Genomic DNA, 25,703 nt, shown 5'->3' with positions numbered 1-25,703 from the left:
TTTTTATTAATCTATGTTGTGCCACATGGCTTGGTTACCTCTCTTCTGTACATGTGTCTGCCCTCTTCAGTGTCTGACTGACATCTCCCCACCTTTCTTCTTCCCAGAGTTCCTCTCTTTCCCCAGAAGTCCCACCTATTCTCTGCCTGTTTGATCATTCAGTGCTTTATTAAAACAATCACAGTGACATATCTTTACACAGAGTAAACAAATGTTCCACAACACTTACCATACATTCTTTTTTTTTTTTCTTTCCTTTTTCTTTCTGGCAGGGTACAGTGAACTTTGTTGTTGGTGTTTCAGATAGAGTAGGGATTGCTAAGCCTTCTTCCTTCTGGAGGTCTGTGATAGAAACAGTGAAGCTAAAAGCTGGGGTTGAGTACCAGCAGGAACTCCCCAGCACTGAGGGCCTCTCTCATCCTCTTGTGTTCTTGCTGAGGATAGGTGATCAAGTGCTTTACCATCCTGTTTCTGTAGTCAAATTTGTTGTAGTACCAAGAAATGAACTTGACAAATGGTCATTGATAGCAGTATCAACTGCAGCATCCAAAGTAGAAGGTGGCTGTTACTGTGAAAGTCATAGGAGACAGCCTGGTCCTCAGTACAACCATGAGTTTCCTGTTCAACTCTGAGATACCCTTACTTTCTGCCTTGTCAGGGGATGATGTTCTGGGCCATCACACCATAGTTTACTGAAGGGGCCATATACATTCTTCTTAGTGGGGATTATCATATGGCTTGTGGTCATGAGTTCCTTAAAAATGTCAAAGTTGTCATGGATGACCTTGGCCAGGGTGGTTAAGCAGTTGGTAGTTCGGAGGCATTGCTAATAATCTCGAGTGAGTTTTTTACTTCTCATTGTTTATCTCCATCACAAATAGAGCACCAGAGGGAGGCAGGGACGATGATTCTTAGGTTCCACCCTTCAAGTAGGCCCCCATCTTCTCCATGACAGTAAATACACCAATAGACTCCACAACATATTTGGCACCAGTATCAGAATTTAATTTCAGTAGGATCTTGTTCCTTGAAAGTGGAGATAGCCTTCTCATTTATTGGGCTTTCCTTACCTTTCCCATTCTGCCTTTGTAAGTAAGAAGAATTCTATCACCCATGGTAACCCTTTCATCTTTTACGTCTACCCTTTAGACGATTAGCCAAATGAATGTTCATTCATTATAAGTTAACCAGTCTCAGGTATTCTGTTAAAGCACAGGGAATTGGATTACGTAAGAAACTTTTTTTCTTGATGTATATGTAAGTTATGGCATATTGGCACAACTAGGTAAATAAAGTAGATGGTTTTATGTTTTGGACAATATAGAAAAATTACGGAAAGAGGAAATGAATGGAGTCTGTGTTAGCACAGTGCTCTAATCATCTCTTGTAATAACACAAAAAATTATCTTTTTATCTTATGAAATCTTACCATGCTTTCAGACTTAAGAAAATATCTGAATTTCATAGTATATTCTCTTAAAAGATACTTGTTATCTTGAGTTGAGATGTTACCATTTCTTTTTTTAATATTTCTTTTATTTATTTATTTATTATTTTATAATACCATTCAGTTCTACATATCAGCCACTGATTCCCTTGTTCTCCCCCCTCCACCCCCCTCACCTTCCCCCCAGCCCAACCCCCATTCCCACCTCCTCCAGGGCAAAGCCTCCCCTGAGGACTGAGATCAACCTGGTAGACTCAGTCCATGCAGGGCCAGTCCCCTCCTCCCAGGCCAAGCCAAGCAACCCTGCATAAGCCCCAGGTTTCAAACAGCCAACTCATGCAATGAGCACAGGACCCGGTCCCACTGCCTGGATGCCTCCCAAACAGATCAAGCCAATCAACTGTCTCACCCATTCAGAGGGCCTGATCCAGTTGGGGGCCCCTCAGCCATTGGTTCATAGTTCATGTGTTTCCATTCATTTGGCTATTTGTCCCTGTGCTTTATCCAACCTTGGTCTCAACAATTCTCGCTCATATAGACCCTCCTCTTTCTCGCTAATTGGACTCCTGGAGCTCCACTCGGGGCCTAGCCGTGGATCTCTGCTTCCAGATCCCTCAGTCATTGAATGGCGTTTCTAGCACAACAATTAGGGTGTTTGGCCATCCCTTCACCAGAGTGGGTCAGTTCGGGCTGTCTCTCGACCATTGCCAGCAGTCTATTGTGGGGGTATCTTTGTGGATTTCTGTGGGCCTCTCTAGCACTTTGCTTCTTCCTATGTGGTCTTCATTTACCATGGTCTCCTATTCCTTGTTCTCCCTCTCTGTTGTTGATCCAGCTGGGATCTCCCGCTCCCCCAAGCTTTCTGTCCCTCGACCCTCGCCCTTCATTTCCCCACTTATGTCCAGGCTGTTCATGTAGATCTCATCCATTTCTCCGTCATTGGGCAATCCCCGTGTTTTTCTTGGGGTCCTGTTTTCCAGGTAGCCTCCCTGGTGATGTGAGTAGCAGTCCAGTCATCTTTGTTCCACATCTAGTATCCTCCTATGAGTGAGTACATACCATGTTTGTCTTTCTGAGTCTGGGTTACCAAATGTCGTGAAACTACTATTGATCAATTATTGGTGGAAGTCCCAGATGAGGCTGCCATAAGTTCCGCTAATGTGATGGTTTGAATGACTGATGGTTTGAATGAAGATAGCACATAGGCTCATATGTTTGAACAGTTAGTTCCCAGTTGGTAGAATGGTTTCGGAAGGATTAGGAAGTATAGCCTTGTTGGAGGAGGTATGTTACTGGGACAGGCTTTGAGGTTTTAAAAGCCATTTCTAGTTAGCCAGTTATCTCTGTCTGCCTCATGCTTTTGGATCAAGATGTAGGCTCTCAGCTTCTGTTCCAATGCACTATGCCTGCCTGCTTGTCTGCCTACTGCCATGCTCCATAACATGATGATCTTGTGCTCTAACCTCTGAAGCTGTGAGTATCCAGTTGTCCTGGTCATGGTGTCCTATCACAGCAATAGAAAAGTAAATAAGACAGCTTCCGTGTCTCACGCTGTATCTTATCCTATCTTAGGTATGATGTAAAGATAACTTGATTAGTTTATTTAATAGTGTTCTAAAGTTGTTGAGGTGTTTTGCTTTGTTTGTTTTTTTGCCTTGCAATAATTTTTATGTAACCAAAGTAACTGATCTTAAGAATTCTTTTTTTCTGCAGTCGTATATTTTGTTTGAATTTAATATTAGTATTTTTCAAGATACCATTAGCTATATATATTGTATTTTTTAAGTTAAAATTGGGCTAATTTCACCCCTTCTTGACACCATGTCCTTTATTATTTTTGAGTGTCCCAAGTTCCTGTTTTACACTGTTTCTATTATTCCATATTCCAAATTCCTCCATCTCCTTATCTTTACTCTGTACTTCATTGCCTTAATTAGATTGCACTGAGTTCAGTGTATACAAAAATTCATGAGAAACTCAAGGACTTAGGAAGAAATAGTATTTTACTGTATAAACTTTTAAAATATCTGGGAAGCTACATTGCTTAACAGGTGTGATCACTTCATTGTTTCAAGTTTATGCTAGTCAGAATTGATAGAATTTGAACATACTCTAGTGTGTTTATGAGATAAATCATAATACTGCATGGCAGACTTCAGATAGAAAATGTTAATATAAGTTGGATATGATTTCTTGTTAAAGTTAATAAGTCAGTAAGTCTTTAAATCAGATGGCTGCTACTTTGTGTTTCTGTGACAATTAGCAGTGTTTCTGTTATTGTCTTCATGGTGACAGAAGTATTTTGAACTTCTTTATGGAGATGTAATTTTTGCTGGAAGGCATCTTGCTGTTATTTAGCTATAGATGCTATTTGCCAAGTGTAACAGTAACGCCCGCATTACCGTCACCCGTTCACCATGTCCGAGCGAGGGGCTGCGGATTAAAAACTAAGGGACAAGAGACAGCGAGTCATTCGCCACGGCTGAATGCCGAATGCCAGCCGAATGCCGTTTATTGAAAGAGGGAGGAAACCTTAAATACAGGCTTAGAGCACAATGGCGGATCCCTGGAGGGCAGAAGTTCACTACATTTTTGCATCTAAGCTGTTTACACCAAATGCAGGATACAGGAACAAAGAACCTCCGGTTGAACATTAGGTGAGAAGGAAACTGGCAGGGAATCTGAATAGGGAGGACATCTGGTCAAGGTCGGCAAGCAAGGCGGCTGCCACTCACAGTGGGGGGCCAGGGCCCACAGGTCCCCCCTTTTTACTAAAAAATGAGCTTCTGACTTAGGTTGCATGGGATGTCAGCAGGTCACCTTACCCATCATAGAGATACCTGCCCAGGCCACACAAGTGCTCTGTCTTAGGTTGATGACCGCCCCCCAAGAATTACCCATCTCTGAATACTCATTATCATACAGACTCAACCACGTGAGCTGTAGAGTGACTGCTGCCAAAGATCTCAAAGTGGCGCTGGGCTCGCAATCTGTGAGACACAGAAAAGACCAACAGAAGTCCTAACTCACTCATAGCCAGGAGGCTAAAGGCAATTGAGCCATTACCTTCTTTTTTTTTGTTTTTTTGTTTTTTGTTTTTCGAGACAGGGTTTCTCTGTGTAGCTTTGCGCCTTTCCTGGAACTCACTTGGTAGCCCAGGCTGGCCTCGAACTCACAGAGATCCGCCTGGCTTTGCCTCCCAAGTGCTGGGATTAAAGGCGTGCGCCACCACCGACCGGCTGCCATTCCCTTCTTAAACGAGCCTTACTGCAAATTGGAGTCCTTGTAAAGTGGTGTCCCATAAGCAAATGGAACTTGAGTTTTAATAATTTTAATAACTTTCAAAGCCAATTTAAATGTATAAATGTAGAATTAAATTTATCGTGCCCAATAAAATAAAAGATTAACTAACTATGGTAGCTACTTTTGCTGCCAGGGTCTCCATTGTGCTAGCTGTAGAACCCAATTATGAAATAGCCATCCCTGAAATAGTAGCAGCAGTGGCCACCACCACTATAACAGCAACAACGGCAACAGCGATGTCAGTCTCTTCTGGAGCATGTGAGCATCATCTGTGTCTAACTGCCATGGTCCACTGGCATAGACGCAGCTCCAGGAACACGAACCACCAAGGCCCATTTTTCTTGATCCCAGCACTACTTAGGCTGGCAGGTCTGCAAAAGAATAACTGAGAACCATAAACAAAAACAAAAACAGCAAACAAGGAGCAGAACTAATGGTCTCATTAATGGCTACATTCATGCTCACAACTTTTAAGGTATCTTCAAAAAGGCTAGATGAATTTCAGGAGGCCAATAAATGTTTGCACAGAGCCATTCCTGAAAAGTAGGTACTACACCAGCTTGAAGAGGGTTGATGCCATTACTCGTATGGCTTTCACATTAGTTTGTTCTGCCTTTGATAAGGCTACTCAGTTGCATCAACATTATCATCTTAATGCTGGATCTCTTCGTCATCATACAGGCATAACCCAGGAATTACTAATGCAGTAATTATTGCTTCTGCCGATTCATGGGAAAAGGTTAAGGATGTAAAGAATCATTGCCTTCATGCTTTTGCTTACATGGGAGTGCCAAAATGCATAAAGACTGATAATGGTCCCACCTACAGCAGTACGGGATTTTCAAAATTCTGCCAAGACTTTTTTTATTGTTAATATAAGACTGGTATTCCTTATAATCCTCAAGGACAGGCTATAGTAGAACGCTGCCATCATACCTTAAAAACATATATTGCTAAAGTAAAAAGGGGAGAACTAGGGGCTCATCTCTCCTCTCCATATTCTATTCTTTCCCTTGTTTTATGTACTTTAAAAGTTTTTATCGGTGGACTCTACTGCAGTATCCGCTGCAGATAAGCACTGGAGGGTTCCTGTTGCAAATCATCCTCTGGTGCGATGGAAGGATCTTTCTACTGACTCTTGGAGGGGACCCCATCCGGTGTTGGTGTGGGCCCGGGGATCTGTTTGTGTCTTTCTGCAGGACAATGAAGTTCCTCTTTGGGTTCCTGAGCGCTGCATGCACCCTGTGGCTGCTGCTGAATCCCAACATGGCAGAGACCTATTGGGCCTTTGTAAAAAACTCTCCCCTTCTGATGCCAATGGGGATTGAGAGCCCAATACTGCCAGCCTTGGCAAACATTATTGTAAGCCTAGGAATTGTAGCCATATGGTTGGATTCTTCAGAAGGTAATGTATGGTAACTTTTTTCAAAAATGTTGAGAATGTGTCACCCAGACACCTTGGAGATTAAGGATAACTCTGAAGGTCAATGACCTTCATTTGTTAACACTAGCATGCCAGCTAAGCCTTTTCACATTTTTCAACCCTCTTCAAGCTGGTGTAGTACCTACTTTTCAGGAATGGCTCTGTGCAAACATTTATTGGCCTCCTGAAATTCATCTAGCCTTTTTGAAGATACCTTAAAAGTTATGAGCATGAATGTAGCCATTAATGAGACCATTAGTTCTGCTCCTTGTTTGCTGTTTTTGTTTTTGTTTTCTTTATGGTTCTTAGTTGTTCTTTTACAGACCTGCCAGCCTAAGTAGTGCTGGGATCAAGAAAAATGGGCCTTGGTGGTTCGTGTTCCTGGAGCTGCGTCTATGCCAGTGGACCATGGCAGTTAGACACAGATGATGCTCACATGCTCTAGAAGAGACTGACATCGCTGTTGCCGTTGTTGCTGTTATAGTGGTGGTGGTCACTGCTGCTACTATTTCAGGGATGGCTATTTCATAATTGGGTTCTACAGCTAGCACAGTGGAGACCCTGGCAGCAAAAGTAGCTACCATAGTTAGTTAACCTTTTATTTTATTGGGCACGATAAATTTAATTCTACATTTATACATTTAAATTGGCTTTGAAAGTTGTTAAAATTATTAAAACTCAAGTTCCATTTGCTTATGGGACACCACTTTACAAGGACTCCAATTTGCAGTAAGGCTCGTTTAAGAAGGGAATGGCTCAATTGCCTTTAGCCTCCTGGCTATGGGTGGGTTAGGACTTCTGTTGGTCTTTTCTGTGTCTCACAGATTGCGAGCCCAGCGCCACTTTGAGATCTTTGGCAGCAGTCACTCTACAGCTCACGTGGTTGAGTCTGTATGATAATGAGTATTCAGAGATGGGTAATTCTTGGGGGGCGGTCATCAACCTAAGACAGAGCACTTGTGTGGCCTGGGCAGGTATCTCTATGATGGGTAAGGTGACCTGCTGACATCCCATGCAACCTAAGTCAGAAGCTCATTTTTTAGTAAAAAGGGGGGACCTGTGGGCCCTGGCCCCCCACTGTGAGTGGCAGCCGCCTTGCTTGCCGACCTTGACCAGATGTCCTCCCTATTCAGATTCCCTGCCAGTTTCCTTCTCACCTAATGTTCAACCGGAGGTTCTTTGTTCCTGTATCCTGCATTTGGTGTAAACAGCTTAGATGCAAAAATGTAGTGAACTTCTGCCCTCCAGGGATCCGCCATTGTGCTCTAAGCCTGTATTTAAGGTTTCCTCCCTCTTTCAATAAACGGCATTCGGCTGGCATTCGGCATTCAGCCGTGGCGAATGACTCGCTGTCTCTTGTCCCTTAGTTTTTAATCCGCAGCCCCTCGCTCGGACATGGTGAACGGGTGACGGTAATGCGGGCATTACAGATACAGCCAAGGCCCATAAAGAAATAGATTTGGGGGTAGGTTAGAGGGAGAGGTGGAAATGATGTCAATACAGATTTTGTATATGTAGTTGTCAAGTTTAGATAGTTGGAGACAGCTGAGTCTCCTTGTAATACTGGAGTTTTTTGTGCCTTCTTAAGTATGTCTGAAAACTTACTTGGGGTTTTTGTTTGCTTTTTAAATAAGTAGAAGTCAGATTTTTCATATGAAGAAAATTGAGAATATGCTAATGAAGTAACAGGTCTCTTTAAGTTGTTACAGTTGTGGAATTGGGAGTTGGGCTCCTTATTTTTATTTTTTTTCTCACAGCAGATGTTAGAACCATTTAGTTAAAATCCTTGTGGGCTGAAGAAATGGCTCAGCAGTTAAGAGCACTGGCTGTTCTTCCAGAGGAGCCAGGTTCAATTCCCAGCACCCACATGGCTTACAATTGTCTGTAACTCAAGTTCCAGGGGATCTGACACTCTCAAACAGACAGACATGATGCAAAACACCAATGTACATAAAATAAATAAATCTTTGCCAGGCATGGTGGCTCACACCTTTAATCCTACCAGGTAATGCACCACCACGCCCTTAATCCAAGTACTCTGGAAGCAGATGTAGGCGGATCTCTGAGTTCTGGGACAGCCAGCACCAGAGAGAAACCATGTCTCAAAAAAAAAAAAAAAAAAAAAAAAAAAAGAAAAAAGAAAACAAAAAAAAAAAGAAAAAACCCAAACAAAAATAAAATAAAATCCTCTACTGGGAATTTTATTTTCTCATTTTTACTGAATATGACATATGCTGCTTGTTAATATGTGATTTGTTAATTTTTTATTATTCTGTAGTATTTCACAATGTGATAATATTTGTGCATTTATTTTCTTTTGACTGATACTGAATGCTTAACATACTTTCTATATTGAAGTCTACACAGATACCCATGGGGAGATCTGCAAGGTTCCATATTTTGAGCCAAAGGTCAGTGTGGTGATTTGAATGAGAATATCTCCCAAAAACTCAAATATTTGGTCGCTTGGTCCCCAGTTGGTAGTACTGTGGCAGAATTCTTGAGGTGCAGCCTTGTTGGAGGAAGTATGTCACTGGAGGTGGGCTTTGAGAATTTAAAGACTCAAGCCGTTTTCAGTTTGCTTTCTGCTTTCTTCTTGCTATTCAGGATGTGAGCTCTCAGCATCCTGTTCCAGTCACTATGGCTGCCTGCTGCCTCTGCTCTGCAATTTTGGACTCTAACCCTCTGGAACTGTAAGCTCAAATAAGCTCTTGTGTAGGTTGCTTTTGATTGTGGTGCTTTAGTACAGCAACAGGAAAGTAACTGGGAGAGCACCTAAGTCTTCCTATCTTAGTATAAAATCTTAATTTTAAATAATTTGTGAGAGATGTTTAATGTGGTGGTATTGTGTTCCCCAAAATATTGTGCACTCTAATAAACTTATCTTGGGTCAGAGAACAGAACAGCCACTAGATATAGAGGTCAGAAAATGTTGGCACACACGCCTTTAATCCTAGCATTCCAGAGGCAGAAATCCATCTGGATATCTGTGAGTTCAGGGCCACACTGGACATGGTGACTCACGCCTTTAATCCTAGGAAGTAATGGCAGAAAGCAGAAAAGTATATTAGGCGTGAAAACCAGGAACTAGCTGGTTAAGCTTTTAGGCTTTTGAGCAGCAGTTCAGCTGAGATCCATCTGGATGAGGACTCAGAAACTTCCAGTTTGAGGAAACAGGATCAGCTGAGGAATTGGCAAGGTGAGGTGGCTGTGGCTTGTTCTGCTTCTCTGATCTTCCAGCATTCACCCCAATACCTGGCTCTGGGTTTAATTTTATTAATAAGAACTTTTAAGATTCATGCAACAGATGTTTAATACATTGTATGTAATTTTTATAGTTTTATTTTAGTTTGGGGGAGACTAACCTGTGTGTTATTTGTTTATTTATCAAGACAATACAAGTGCTGTGTTAGCTTCTAGGGGTCTTGTTTGGGTTTGTTTTCTCTGTCAATTAAATAGTTAAAGGGCAGGAAGAGAATCTCAGTAGGTAGCAGCAGATGATAAGCTTTATTAAAGGTGAAGAACTCCGTGCACACACACACCCATACTCAGAGCAAAACAGAGAGGTTAGAGACTCACTGTTCTCCTGGAGGGCTGGGGCTTTAAGTGTTTGGTGGGCTGGACTGTGTCCTCTTCCCCTAAGTTAGACTTGGTCACTTTAGACAAAGAAGAGATGCTGGTGGGCCCACAGCTTGGGCTAAACACATCTGGTTGCAGCTTTGAATTTAGCTGTGCAGCCTGGGCCTGCCAGCCTGAAGAGACCCCTCTGGACCTTCGTGATCAGTGCAAGAGGGGGAAGAAGCTGCAAGTATGCCATCTTCACTTAACTGTCTACGGCCCCTTCTCTTGTCTGTCTGCCTGTCCGAAGCCTGTCTGACTTGTAGTTCCTCACTTGCTCTGTGCATAAGTAAGAGATAGGTTTGCTTATTATTAACAGTATGATTTTGTTCAGGTAGTTATGTACTCTAACAACAGTGAAATTATGATGATTGAAAATGGTTATTTTTTAAACACCTTTGAAAAAATATAGCATGCAAGCCAGATATTAGTGTATTACTCGTTCACTGAAAGGATTTCTTACTGAAATTAAAAGAAAAGATTAGATATATGAATAGATTTGTGCTATTTCTCATATATTAGTAGTTTCAGGAAACTAAAAAATGTTTATGCTGTTTAATAAAGAGATGTTGCTGTAGCAGCATAATACATTATGTGCCACAGTGGTCTTTCTGTGTTACTCATAAATGCTGACTTATACTCATTGAGACTAGCAGGCTTACACAAAACTAGATTTAGGATGTAACTTTTGTTCTCTCTCTCTTTTCTATAGCATTAATAAACACCTTTTAATACCATTATAAGATTTGGGGAAAATAGTCCTTGAATTTTTTTTACACCTGTTTTCTCTTTCAAATTTATTGATGTTTATGATTTGCTCATATACCGATTTAAAATACCCACTAAAATACTTTTAAAAGATTCTTATCTTCTTGTATATTAAGTTTACTTTGAAAAATTTCCCATATGTGCTAATTTTAAATTTTTTACTCCTCTTCTTTGAGGGCAGCAATGTATATTAAAGTTGTGGGGCAGTTTCTGCCCCACCCCTCAGTTACAGTCAACCAGCCTGCTGTGAGATTGTGATTTGGAGTTTACAGTCTAGTGTCCAGAGTTTAGATTCTGTTTGGTCTGGTGCATGGGAACCCATTGGTTTTTTTCTTCCTTTTGTTAAACTCTATTTTTTCTCCCGTTCACTTAGTTTATTACATGAACACCTTCAAACCCCATTACATCTGCACTGTATGTCACTTGGTAGGCATTTGTATTTACATATGGTCAAATAATTCTATATTTGGAAATTATTCCCATTGTGTGTTTTATTCCACAGAACCTATCAGAGTTAAAATGTGGTTTGGATGCAAAGGAAATAATTAATGTTTGGAAGCTAGAGAGTTGGTAAATTATTTATTCTGGCCCCGAGGAAGCTGAGAAGCTGACTGATGACTAATGTCACTTGTGGTAGTGCTGGTTGTCATTCTGATTATTTTACATGGTTTTGTGATACACTGTAGCACCTGCTAGCTATCTGTACACCCTCCTGATGCTGCCGCATCTTATTTAGCCGATTATCAAAGGCAGAGACAAATTTCAGGGAGGTTTATTTAGTTGGAAAGAAAACTACTCTTTTTAGGTCTGGGTTTGTTTGTTTGTTTTGCTTCTTCATCGTTTGGTAATGTGAAAGATTTTTTGTAGCCTGGTGGGGAATATAGAATATACATACTACTTCAGCCAGCAAAGAATGACTTTATCTTTGTGTTATATTGAATAGTTGAAGAATGGAGCTTCTTTATTGTTTTCAGACTAATTAAAAACCCCTTTAAAGGAGATGCTAAAGATCAGATCCTCTTCCTGCTAACACTAAATGGAAACCACTGCTGCTGCTTGACAAGACTGTCTCTCCTTTTGGCTTGATGACTGAGGTTGATAGCCAGTATTCTGAAAGTACATTTCTGCACTGGTTCTGATTCAGCTGCTGAGATTCTCTGAGAGGCAGAAAAAAAGTTGTCAGAAAGCATGACCTTCCCTGGTCTAGCTCTACTGGTCAGGTGACAGCCCTACTCTAAAACTCCTTTGAAAATAAATAATGGACAGCAGATCATGTGCATGCTTTGTGAGTAGAATTTGCTCTTCTGCTGCAGTCAGGGCTTACTTTTGTTCAGGTACAGAAATTGAGGTTTGTTTCTGCTTGTTACTGGTAATCTGCTTATAGAGACTTCTAACTTTAACATAAAAATAAGGGATAGTTGAAGATTGTAACGACTGTATACAGAGCAATAATTTTGGAAGTGGTACTGTATTCAATATGCTTTGACTTACTGACTTGCTTCTCTACATCCATCATTTATTAACCTTGTGTGCCAGCCCTCTGGGAACTACTACTAACTACTCCTGTGTGTAACAGCCTTTTAAAGAGGGGATGTGCCTTCTACTATTGAGAGCATTTGCATGGATTCATTCATTTTTATAACAACTCAGTATTGCCATCTATATTGTTACTCTCTGTTTTACAAAGGAGCCTAATTAAATGGTAGGGATTTTTGTTTTTGTTGTGTTTTTCCTGTCCTGTATCTGTAGAAAAAAGCGTATGTTATCTTAAAATCTTATTTTAAAATGTTTACAAATTGCAGTCTCAGTAGTTCAATAGTAACTACCATTTATGAAACATTTAATTTTTGGTGTGATACTGTATGCATTGTTTTATGTTGCTTTTTTTTCTTTAATCAAAACAAAACAAAACAGGGTCTTACTGTGTAGTCCTGGCTGGCTAGCCTGGAACTCACTTTGTAGACTAGGCTGGCCTTAAACTCACAGAGATCTGCTAGCCTCTGCCTCAGGAGTATTGAGATTAAATGCATACACCACTCTGCCTTTCTGTATTGTTTTACTTTTAAAACCTGAACAATAATGATTATCTTCTTTTTGTCATGATAAAGATTTGAAGCTTAAAGAGGCCAAATGAATGTTTTGGGATTATGCAGCTTGATAATGGGGAGCTGAGATTTGAATCAGTATCTGACTGACCATGCCCCATTTTAGGGTTCTAAACCCTAGTCCCAGTGGATTTGGTATGCAACAGGAAATGTATGTGAGAAAATGGGTACCTGGAAAGCTTTGTGGGAGGCAATTTAGAATTGCTAAGTCTAGTGATTTTTTTTTTTAAATTGGTGATTTTGTGTGACATGCCCAGCTTTTTAAATATTGTAATTTATTGAAGGTGAATTGTTTGCCCACTGTAGGTAGCATGTAGATGCTGATTTGAATCTCTGCATATTCTTACTCTTAAGTGGTATTTTCATTCTAATTGAAACATTTATTATTTTAATAATCCTGTACTTCATTATATACTTCAGAAAATATTTAATTGAACTTAGAATTTAGTATACTGCTAATTAAAATATAGTCCACAGCATGGATCATCATGAGGGAGATGAAGAAAAATTAATTTTTAAATTGAAATGTCTATCAAGTTATAATATGTCAAATGTAACATTAGTAGAATTTAACATAAAGATCAAAGTTTTAGTGGAGTGGGAGCTGATTGGAATAAAAGTCAGTGGTTTATGGTTTTAGTAATTTTTTGTTATTTAAAATTCATATACTCCTGGAGAGAATTTTAGTGTCATTTCATAAAGGCTTGATGTGAAGGGGAAAGACTAACCAGTTGTTAGTGAGTTCTTTACCAAATCCAGATGAAAGATCTGATCTAATAATCTTGTTTTTCTTTAATTTTCAAAATACAATTTTTAATGTGTTTTCAAATCCTATCTTATAATAAAATAATTTCCCTCAAATCTAGTTGTTTTTTTAAAAGTACTTAATATATTATGAAGTCTTGTGTCCTTTTGATCCTTTATATATTACTTAATATATAAATTAATTAAAATTACTGATATTTTTTCTGTTTTAAGTTAGTAGTTTTTAATTTCTTTAACAGGATTCAGTTGGTCAAAGTTTGGATTTAACAATTGAGGGGAAAAAAATCTTTCTACCTATCTTATAAGAACAGTACAGGGAGCTAGGATCATAGATTAGGAGGTAGAGCACATGTAAGAGGTGCCAGGCTAGTCTTGAGCACAACAAAAGAAAAGAACTAAGGGAATGTTGTGTGCTGATTATAGAAACATTGAGAAATAAAAACCCACTTACAGCCTTGAAACGACCAGCAAACTCCCATTTTCTTAAGATTTTTTTCTTTTTTGGCTTTATTGAATTTCATACTTTCCCCCGTATTAATAACCATAGTTTAGTGATTTCCTTTTAGAAGATAGTATTTGGTAGGCATGTCCTTTACAAAGTTTACCATCTAGTAACTGGGAGTTGGTTCCCTTTCCTTTAGTGAGTTTGTTTGTACTTGGCTATGTCTTACTCTGAACTGCACTGAAGGCAAGCACTATCTTGTGGTCACATCTGTTTTTGTAACATCTGTTTTGTGTTGTGTGAATAAATGAAAGTAGCTCTTAAATTCAGCATCTTCTGCATCTATCACTTGAAATCACTACATGAGAGCATATACATTAATGTCTCCCCCCTATGATTTATGGTCGATACAGCTATGCAGGGCTTTAATAGTTATATGATTATTCTAAGAAATCAGTGCAGTTTATATATAGGAAATTCTTCTGAGACCTAAAAATTGACTTGGTCTTCTACATCCTAATTAACAAAGGTTCACTTTGTTCAAATGTTTCAAGCAAATCTGATAAATAAGTGTCTATGTGCAATATTTAAATTTTAAAGCACTGAAAAAAGAAATGGTGTGTTAAAACATGTTTTATAATTAACTGGACCCTGGGTAATCTGATGTATAAAAATGTTAGAAATAGTGAAATCAGCATGTTATCAGTAGTAGATAAAAGGTAGTTTGGATGCTAGAATATGTGTATTCCTAGAAATTATTTTCTTCAATATTCTTTTTTAGTAAGCAACAAGTTTTATAACTTGGATCAAGTTGAGAAGACAGCAGTGGATCAAGTGCTAATAGTTGATAGATTGGATTAAGTATGTTTATGGACAAATGAAATGACATGCACAGGGCAAAGCTAGAAGTTTTGGCATTCATACTTAGGACAGGCACTACAAAATAAAATATCATGAGCAGTCATAGGAGAGAACAGAGCTTTTACATTCCTTAAATAATTTATACTTTGAAGAGGATTTAGGCATAAATGCTTTAATAACATGGCAATATAGAGAAAAATGAAATGGATCATACTTAGTTTTGTTTCTGGAAACACTTTGACTCTAAATTGGAAGGTGTCTTGGGACAAGCTTTATGGAAACTTATCAAGTTGGAAGAAGATTTCAGCTGGAATGTCTAAAGGGTCATTTAAAAAACCCTTCTCTATTAAAATAAAATGTGTCCAATCTTTAAAGAAAAGATCTTGGAGTTTGCAGATGATCCTAAAATTGGAGCTAAGGGAAATAATGAGGAACAATGCAATCAGATTCAAAAAGATTTGGATTGTTTAGGTGATTGGGCCAGCAGATGGCAAATGCAGTTCAGTGTAGACAAATGTAAAATAATTATCTTAGGAACAAAGAACCAATCATACAGCACACTGATCAGGAAAAAATTTGTGAGTTATTGTAGGAAAACCATTGAAACAGTTAACCCGGTGCACAGCTGCAGCAAAAAAAGGCAAGCAAGAAACCAAATTAGCAGATGGATAGAATATAAAGCAAGAGGCAATACTTACAGTGTATTAAGAAACTTGCTAGACCTCATCCAAATTAACTCAGTCTAGTATTGGTTGATAGAACTAGTATAGGAAAAGTAAATTTTTAACTAGAAAATTACCTAACCAAATCTGATAAATAAGTAAGGTTAGAGACGTGCTTTAGGAATTCACAGACTTTCATAGATAGGAGCAAGACATTGAATCAGGTTTTTCTACTACCCAAAGTAGACTATAGTATGGCTTCTACTGCCTAGGGCTTTTACCAACCCTCGTAGTGAGGAGTGAGTAAGAGCCTGGACATGAGACTTGGTTGCTGTTAATGAGTTACTACTTCTTGACCGGTAGCTCTTGATGCAGATTTCATTCTGATTTGTCATCCTTGGTTACTGTACAAATGTGCTTCTACAACCTTGTCTTGGTAGTTTTGAGCTGTCTTGTGTCTAACTATTTAGTCAATATGTTGCCTTTTGATTTAGGTTAACCAGAATACATATTTGTTGTTACAATTAAGAGCTTAGCTGGTTTAGTGGTAGGGCTCTGATATTTTAGCCTTGGTTGTTGCATTTTTTAAAAAAATGTTTTCATAACTGTAAGTTTTCCGATAAGAAGAAAACTGAAATACACCCTTCTTCTATGGAAAGAATTGTAAACTTTACCTTCATTCGTGCAGCTAAATAGTGTCACTGTTCAAATCCTTGGCTCAAATCCAGCATGTCTGTTAGAAGAGTATTTGTATTTCTTTATACATTTGTACTTACTTGTTTTTCACATTGTTTTGAGACAGAGTCTTGCTCTGTTCGTACAGGCAAGCTTCAAGCATATGGAAATCATCTCACCTCAGCCTCCATTATTGTTGGTGAATCTATCTGTCTAAATAAAAAAATAAAAATTTCAGAAACATTTCTGAATTAGCAATTGTTGCTTACAACTTAAATTTGGTGAGGTGATTTATATGCAGAAATTTGTCACATAAGCAACTTTATTTTTTTTCATTATCATGTCTTATCGGCTCATTTTAAGTATTCCTAGTACAGTCTACTGCTTGAAGTACGCTTACATGCAGAGTAAAATGAGAAAGAAGTGGTTGTACTAATTGTGTTACTCTGTAGATAAAAGGTAGTTTAGAATGGTAATAGTAGATAGATTTCTAGAAATTATCTTCTAACATCTGTTTTGTCAGTAAGGAACTGAAGTTTTGAGAGATCGGTGCTTAGACCAAAGTTACAAGGCAATAATAGTTCACTGAATACTAGTAATTGATACAGTAAATAAACATAAATATGTTTATGAACAAATGAAATGACATGTACAGAATATGCCTAGAAATTTTGGCATACATACTTAGGACAGTAATTACAAAATAAAATTACCAGGAATTCTTTGGGAAAAAATTAAAATAATTCAACTTTGAAATTTTATCACTCTTAAAAGTGAAATGCAATTCTTTCATCAGACTAATGTTCTTCAGTCGACCTTTAACCTGCCTGAGACATACACAGATCATGCCATCTATAGCAGGCTTTGCCATTGAGAGCAGTTGTTCCAAAATTAAAATGACACATAGTATTTGCTCTGTAGGGTAAATGATGGGCAGCTTTAGGATGAAAAGTTGTGTGACTGAATTGTTTGTAACATCTATTGGAATACAGGGTTATTATTTGATGAAGAGAATATTGATGAAGTTAAATGGTTGAAATTTTGGTTGTTATGTCTCAGTGGTAAAAATTTCACATAACTTCAAGGAAATGTCTTTAGTTTTATTTATAGTTGGTTACCAATTTCATATGACCATTTAATAAAGAAAATAAGTATATTTAGGTAATTAACTATTTTAAGTAGGTAGTATTAAGGATTGTTAAAGTTTCACATTCTAATCTTTAATTACTTGACTTTTATAAAAAGTGAATGATACTTAATTTTTTTCTCTACATGCAAATACTCACACCTACACAGTGGAGAGGGGAGAAGGTGGGAGAGAGAGAGAGAAGAAATATATGAATATGGGACATAGAGCTGAGGTACTAATAAATAATTACATGCTGAAGTTGATATGCCAGATTACTGAAGAATAACCTACATATCCATAAGGTAGGATGATGGACCAATTAATAGCAGAGTTAAATCTAATGATCTACTTCCATTGCCTTCCAGTTTATTTTCTTTTTCTTGGCTGTATATCCATTCCTTTGCAATAGTAGGAACCTCATGTAGCCGTTTTTATTGACATTTGCGGTGGAATTGCATGAGTGTTGGGAATGTCTTCACTACCTCCTGTGGGGGCTCCTGCTCCTGGCTGTTTTGTAATGTATAGAAGACAGAAATGAGGTCTCTGGCTAATGCCTGCTCTGAAAACCACTGGTAGATTCAGGGACTTGTTTCATTTTTCCTTTTCAGAAAATCTTTTTGGGTCATTTCAGTGGTTTAGAGGCTCGAGATAGCTTACCTCGGTAGTGAGAGTGTCCTACACCTATTTCTGCCGCTTTCCTTTTTGTCCATCTTCGATTTTTCTTCTTATTTTATTTCTTGATTAAAACTGAGAAAACCAAAATAAATAAATAAATAAATAAAACTGATAAATCCTCTTTGAAAAAAGTGGGTTTGTTAGCTTATTCTAAAAACATTACATTTTTTTTACTAGTAAAGGGGAATTAACTCTCATAAAAGGTTAATCTATATAAAAATGGAACATTAACATATTTTTATGTTTTTCATTTTGTAACGTTATGGGCAAGAAATGAAAATCCGTACTTTTAATGATCACATAACATTTTGTTGTTATATATACAGATTTGTGTGAACAGTTCTTGTTGGTTACTATTTCAGTCATTAGAATTTTTCACTAGTTGGGCATTGGTGCCACTCACCTTTAATCCCAGCACTCAGGAGGCAGAGGCAGGAGAATCTCTTGAATTCCAGGGTAGCCTGGTCTATAGAGAGAGTTCCAGGACAGCCAAGGTTATACAGATTAACTCTCTCTAAAAAAATAACATATATATACTTAATTTTTTTGTTTGTTTTTTGTTTTTTGTTTTTTGTTTTGTTTCAGGTAGGGTCTCACTGTGTAGCCCTGGCTGGCCTCAAACTTGTTATGTACACCAGTCCGGCCTCAAACTCACAGAGATCTGTGTATGTGTTCCTTATTTTCATAGGTACATTTTAGAAAATATAATTACTGGATGAAAGGGTAATTATAACTCTTCTGATAGTTTTTGCCAAAATTTAGAAGTTTGGTTTCCCAGCCCCCAATTAAGAGATACTTGGATTTTCCTATCAACAGCGATCCATAAAGGATTTATTGCCATTAATACTTAACATGAAAATTGTAATAATTTTATAGGAGAAATAAAGTACCTTCTTTTAAGGTTTATTATGTAATGCTGTTATCTCTGTATATTTTATCTTTTATGTCTTAATATTAGTTGCCTCAGGTATTTTTCTCATGTTTATTTGAGCACTAACTTATATTAAGAAAATCAACTTTTTGTCTCCTGACAGGCTACCAGTATTTTTTCTTTATTTTTATGTTGATTTTTTAAACTAATGAGGTGAGGAATATTGTTTTCTCTTTTGTTTTATTTTGGGGTGTTATTGCTACTCATTATGTACTCAAATGTGCATTCTATGTAAAAATTTACGTCTTTGGTGTTTTGACTGTTTAAAAAATACATGAAAAGTAAAATAATTCAGGACTTAAAAACATTAGTTTTGGTACATATTCCATTTTTTCCAGTGTATTTGATTTTTAGACTTTAATGTGCACCAAATCAACAATCCCAAATACATAAGAAGGAACTTCGAAACTGGTTTCAGTGTACTGTGACTTTTAGTCTTAGGCTGTTTGTAAAATGGTTTAGTATGATTCTGTTCAGTCATAAGAGCCATGATCACTAGCAAGAAATAAAATGTAAGGGCCTGTGATAGGGTCAGTTAGGAAAATTGCCTGCCACTGTACTTCATCACCTGAGGTCAACCCCAGGACCCACAGTGGAAGGCCCTCTGACCTTCACTCATGTGCTATAAGCCTTCATGCATACAAAAACATAAAATAGATATTTTTTTAAAAAGTAAAATTTAAATCTCAATCTAGTATTCATATTTGTATATACACATCTAGTACACATACTAATATTCATATGTCTTAATTAGGGTTTACTATTGCTGGGAAGAGACATCATGACCATGGCAAACCTTGTAAAGAAGACATTTACTCGAGAGTGGCTCACTTACAGTTTCAGAGGTTCAGTCCGTGATGGCAGGGAGCATGGCGACATGCAGGCAGGCACAGTCTTGAGAAATAGCCTAGTGACCTACATCTTGCAGGCAACAGGAAGTTGACTGACTGTCACACCCATTGAAGCTTAAAAAAAAACAACAAAACTCAGAGTCCACCCCCACAGTAACACACTTCCAATAGAAGGTATGGCCTAGATTAAAGGTGTGCCCTCCAGACTCAAAATAATGGTATGTGTCATCCATTCTCCTTCAACTAGACCACACTCCCTAATAATGCTACTCCCTATGAGCTTATGGGGGCCAGATACATAAAAAAATACCACAACATATAAAGATGTAAATTGTATATCTCTTATCTGGACTGCTTGGGACCAGAAGTATTTTTACATTTCAGGTTTTGTGATCCCTGGAATAATTAATACGTATAATATATTTTAGTGGTGGAAATCAAGTTTAAACATGAGATTTAAACGTGATACACACCTTATGCATATAATATAAAAGTCATTTTGTTCAGTCATTTTAGTCACCTACATTTTAACTGTAACCTCTCACGTTAGGATAGATATGGAACTTCTTGGTGAAATATCAGGCCTCAAAATGTTTTTAGAGCATTTTGAATTTAAAACTTTGGGATTTTGTATAAACAGCCTATATATGTATACAAATACATGTATCAACAAACACTACACATATCTTACCATTTGAGTGACATGCCTTACTTATCATGGAATATTTAAAATCATTTAAATAATAGATATTAAAAGAAATGCTTTATACAATTCACTGAATTGCCTTTATTACCTTCCAAGGGAGTGTTACAGTTTAAGAAACATCAGTCTAGTGATCTTTAATTGAACATGGGGTGCTTCTGGGGCTGGCCAGACAACTCATGCAAATCTTTCCACTTTACATAATCTAAAGGCATTCAGACTCAACTGAACCGAAGCAGCTTGCTGGGCTTGTACACAGTGAAATTTAACTTTCCACATTGGGCCTGTGGACTGCTCTAGAAGGAAACCCTTACAAAACAAAACAGCAATAATAGAGACAAAAGCTCATGACTTTTTCAGATGGCTATAAAATGTTTTAAATGAGCAATTCATGTTCACTTCAGGTAATAGAACTTTAAAAAGTATTGCCCTAGCTGCTGGTCTTTGAGAAGTTTCCAGGGCACTTCCTTTTCTAAAAATCTTTTACTTTGTGATAATTTCTAGTCATTAACATGCCTTACTAAGTTTTTCAGATTTAAATAATGATGCCTGTGATTAAAAGAAAAAAAATATGAGATTATTCTGTACATCTGAGTTATTCTAGGTAAAGGTTACAAATGAACTTTATTCTCTTCATGATGCAAAGTCCCAGCAACTGTTTTTAAACAGAATATGCTGCTGAAAATCACACAGAGAAATTATGTATGGCTTTATATTTATTCCATTGAGAAAGTACAGTAACATTTGAATACTCACTGAATCTATGCATCTTAGTATGCATACATGAAATTATTTTTATGATGTTAATTTCTTGTTTTAGAGATAGGACTCTCCAAAGAGACTTTGTGATGTAGGCTCACCTTAGTGACTTGGGGTAATTGTTAATAGAACCACAGAGCCATTGGCTCCAGATGGAACTTTAATCTGGCTTCTGATTGAGCGAGTGCCTTTGCAGAGTCTCTAAGCATCTGTTTTGGAAACGTATATGACATTATTCAAGATTTGTACAAATTAACTTACCCTTGGGTTACAGTTCAATTTTTCTTTATTTAGAATTGTAAGTAGTTTTATATAATCAAGTAAAACTAGCCCAAATTCATTATTTGTTTATCTATTAAATGGCCATTTACATTTTTGTGGTTTAACTCATAGTAGATTTAAGAAAGCTAATATTAGACTTCTAAAGATTGTAATTTGTTTATAAAATATGAAGAGTCATTTCTTACTTTCAAATAGCTTTTACAGAAGTGCTTCCTAGCCTGTCAAGAGAGCTCAGGAGTAAATGCACTTAGATGGCCTGAGTTGGGTCCCCAGAACTCACTTGGTAGAGAGAACTGACTCATGCAAGTTTATCTTTTGACCAAATTGCAATAAGCATTTATAAACTGTGCATCCTTTTGGACTATTTTAAATCAATTTAAAATTGTGATTTCATATTTATGTAATAGAACTCTTCAGATAATCTGACTTATTCCAAAGTTAGGTTTATTTCTTTCCTACTATAAATTTCCCCTGTAGGGGAGCCTTTAGGACTTGGTCTTTAAACACTTTGTAGGTTAAGCTGTATAAATCTGAAGTAATGTCACATATATTTCCAGAACAGATGCAATAAGGTGCTGGCTTGACTCATCTCTCCTTCTGTTTTTAGGGTAGGTTTTTTTCATGTTTATAGTGTGGCTACCATCAGCAGCTAGAGCAACAAACATCTTTAGTTCCAGCAGAGAAACACAAACTCTTCTCTCACTGCAGATGACAGTCATTTGATGCTGCTTAGTTAAGTCTAAGTTTGTGAACCCGTTTCTGGCGGGAATGATAACGTTGCAACATGTGATGGTTCAGAGCCAGTCTTGGAGCCTGGAGTGTTTGGAGGGGTTCAGCTGAGTGATGGAAGGATGGATGTGGAAACAGATGATAGTTTTGCCCAGAGAATGACCTACAGTAACTGTGTCTTTGTTTTTGAATGAGTCAGTTTATTAAGGATATATCAAGCAGGAGGAAAAGAGCAAATTACAAGTAGTAGATAGCAAAAATCATCAAAATGATGGCTTAGAACATTCAGGAAAAACAACTGGGGAAGTCTTGTGAAGGCAGCCAGCTGGAGTTGCCAGTTGAAAGTCCCAGGCAACACAAAGCATGCCCTGGGTGAGGCTTCTAAGCAAAAGAACAAATAGCAAGCAGCAGTTAGGCAGCAAGACACCATGAAATCAGGCACTTACAACATCTAGCAGAAATCGATTGCTGAAACAGTTGAGCTGAAGTTCTCAGTTGAGAGTTCTTGCAGAAAGATTTCTCTACATGGATGAGCTTCTGGCTTCTCAGAATTCCTACTACAGGGACCCAACTTTCCCTTGTGATTTAATAGTTTTGAAGAGCTGCCTTATTCTTGGCTGGAAATCTTTTGTCTTTTACTTTTCTTCATTGGCAAATACTTTCGTTTTGGTTTTTCCTGTGTCTTTAATAGTCTTGTTGCCCTGTTTATCCTAAAGCTTCATTCAATGAGATTTCTTGTTATGGATGTCTGGGCTGATTATTAATATTTCTTCTAAAATTCATTCTTGGATTAGATTTAATCTATTTTAATTAATTTATTAATTTATCTTTTGAGACTTGGTATTACTAAAAGTTCAAAGCTTAGACTGTCTTTGAACTCACAGTCCCATCCCTTATGCCTCAGCCTCCTGAAATGGTGAACTGAAAGGTATGCACCAACTAACTTACTCTGTAGTAGATTTTTGAACTCTGAGGATGCAGTGGAGTTAGAATCTTCATATATTGTGCATGTAGAAAGTAGGAAATCAAATATCCTAAATGTTTTTGCATAAATTATTCATGTTTTGTAAAACAGTAAACTGGGGTTCCAGAAAGGCTTTAAGGATAGTCAGATAGTTGTTGTGAGTTTAAAATCTACACAGAGACAGAGTCTCTAAAGAAAGTAATTACAGAGCTTGGGAATCTTGGCCATTTATCTGCTTGACTGTATTAATGTAGCTACAGGAAGATTATGCACAGTGAAGGTGTGGAGTATTTGTGTCCTCATTATTTGGGAAAGGTTCAGTGTTTGAAGATGGTATTTCTCACCAAAGTTTTACTGGAAAGTTGTTCATATTCTGGTTCTGTCTGTCTAAGTAGAGCTATTAGTAGAGTTGCAAGTAGGTGGTAATACAGATTTCCTTTTTTCTTCCTGTCTGTCTTTATTTCTGCAGGTGGAATAAATAATTGAGATATATAAGAATAAAAGATTCAAAATCTTGCTATGTTATCTGATAGTTGTATGTCCTTGGACCAGTTTCTGTCTAAATTCAATTTCTAGTAAGTGTTACTGAGGGCTAGAATCCTTAAGGTAATGATTAACTTGTCATGATACTTTAGAAAGTTAGTCTTGTCATTCCGTGAGAAGTACGTATCTCCTTTCTATGGCACTATAGGCTGAGGTGCATGAAAGTATATTTTTATAGTATATATTTGAATGTTTGGTGGTGACTAAAATGTTTAATACTTTTCTCTTGGAAAATATATGCAAATATACAAAATGCATTCAATACAGAAAATGGGTGTACTCTTTCTTTGTTTTTAAGTGAGCTATTTTACATACATTGGAATGTATTCCTTGGGAGTGGGTTTTGGATCATCTTTATTTCTGTATTACTTTGAATTGTTCTTACAGGGGCTGTCTAAAGTTACTTTAGGTTTTAAAGATGTGTGTGTAAACAGGATAACAAGTGGGAACCAGATGGCAATCCGAGACATGGCTTTGTTTTAGGATTATATTGAGATTTCAGCTTTAAGTCCATTGATCATGATTAACCCCACCTTTGTTCTTTCTTTCTGGTTACAATAGAAGTTTTTGTTTCTTAATGCTCTAGTTTACATTGATACTTTCATCTTGAAGCAAACAAAATAGAATGCTGTCTTTAGAGGTAATTAGTTGAAAATGTTTTAGAAACATAGGTATCTGAAACATCCTGTTCTGTTAAGCCAGGTGGGGTAAGACTTTGTTACTGAGCTTGAGTCTGGTCCCAAAGTTCATCTCATGTTTGTGGTGGGGTATAAAGCTATACAACCAGGCTACAGAGCTTGGGTTCAAGCCAGTAGTTTTTAGGAGTAGGGTTGGGTTGCAAGTGATGTTGTAGCAAAATACATTGTCTGTAGTGCTGAGAATCCGAATCCTGTCCTGAGGGAATGCTGTTGGGAGAATACAGGAGCATGAATGGCTCATTTGATGCCTAAAAGCTGTGTTCGTTTCCTAGGAGTGCACTAGTGAAACACCAGACTGTGGGGCTCCCAAACAGAACTTTGTTCTTGTGTGACTCTGGGTACAGAAGTCCAACATCAAGGTGGTAGTGATGCCTTATCTTCTGAGAGAGTACGTTGGTTAAACCTTGAATTTCTAATTTAAATAGATCAATATTTTATTAGACTTAATTAATAATTTGATGACATATCAAGCTTAATATTAAAGCAACATATTTATTTATAGTATTTGCCAGTGGGTTAATTATAATTATGAAAATTGGAAAGTTTATCAATTCATTTTGGTTTCAATTTGAAGATGTATTCTTTTACCCAGCATATTTATTTTTAAGAAAATAAATTTGAGTAGAATAGTACATCCTTTATACTGGTGTACTATAGAGAGTGTTGTGTTGAGACACAAAATGATTTCTGTTAATAATGTATGAAATCCCTTTTTAATCTTTTTATGATAATGCAGCTATAGAGAAGAGTTGCGGATTTAAAATAAAATAAAATTTATCAAGAAGATATTTTAGTGTTATTCTATAATTATTCTATTAAACTTGCTTTCTCCATTTTAGTATTAAAGCTAAATTGTTGAAGCTATCTATAGGAATTGTACTAGCATTTCCTTTTAGCTTTTTCTTTGACTTTGCTTATCTTAAATTGAGAACTTTCATTGAAAATGTCCATATGAGTTTAAATTTTACTCAGCCTGAGTTCTAAATTAATTATCCAGGCCAAACCAAAGAAACTGTCACTGTAGTTCAAATGAATGAATGTGTTTAAGCAGTTGAAAATGCTGTGAGTTAATTCCTGCCCTTAGAATAGCCTTCACTTAATTTATTTCAACATTTTCCTAACGTATGTTTAGGAAGGTAACTAAGATGGGTTGCTAGGCATTGTTTGTTCCTCTTTTATATCTTCTTTCCTTTATACCTTTTATTTTTAACAACTTCAGAGTTGCTGAAATAATGCTTTTTATTTAGTTTCCACTGAATTTACTTTAATATAGTTTTATATGGCTAATATGCTATAATTGTATTAATTAAATTACAGATCTCACTTCTGCTTCACCAGGATCTCCTAATAGTTCCCTTGTCTGTTTTAAG

At 37.2% G+C, this 25,703-nt stretch overlaps 1 protein-coding gene across 9 annotated transcripts in view; it reads left to right on the top strand.

The window, feature by feature from the left end:
- Window positions 1–25,703, top strand: part of Tbc1d5 (TBC1 domain family member 5) — a 477,512-nt gene that overhangs the window by 53,736 nt on the left and 398,073 nt on the right. For 3 of the 9 annotated variants that reach the window (XM_052745614.1, XM_052745613.1, XM_052745610.1), the window contains exon 3: window positions 8,781–8,866. The exons of the other annotated variants lie outside the window; for them this stretch is intronic. The gene's annotated coding sequence lies outside the window, so the exon portion shown is untranslated. The remainder of the gene's footprint in view (window positions 1–8,780; window positions 8,867–25,703) is intronic. 9 annotated transcript variants of the gene reach the window in all.

Source organism: Peromyscus californicus, unplaced genomic scaffold (genome assembly GCF_007827085.1).
Source record: "Peromyscus californicus insignis strain IS unplaced genomic scaffold, ASM782708v3 Scaffold_19__1_contigs__length_69161282, whole genome shotgun sequence".
Lineage (NCBI taxonomy): Eukaryota > Metazoa > Chordata > Mammalia > Rodentia > Cricetidae > Peromyscus > Peromyscus californicus.
The sequence above is the reverse complement of the archived record's forward strand: the minus strand, read 5'-3'. Positions and strand labels throughout refer to the sequence as shown.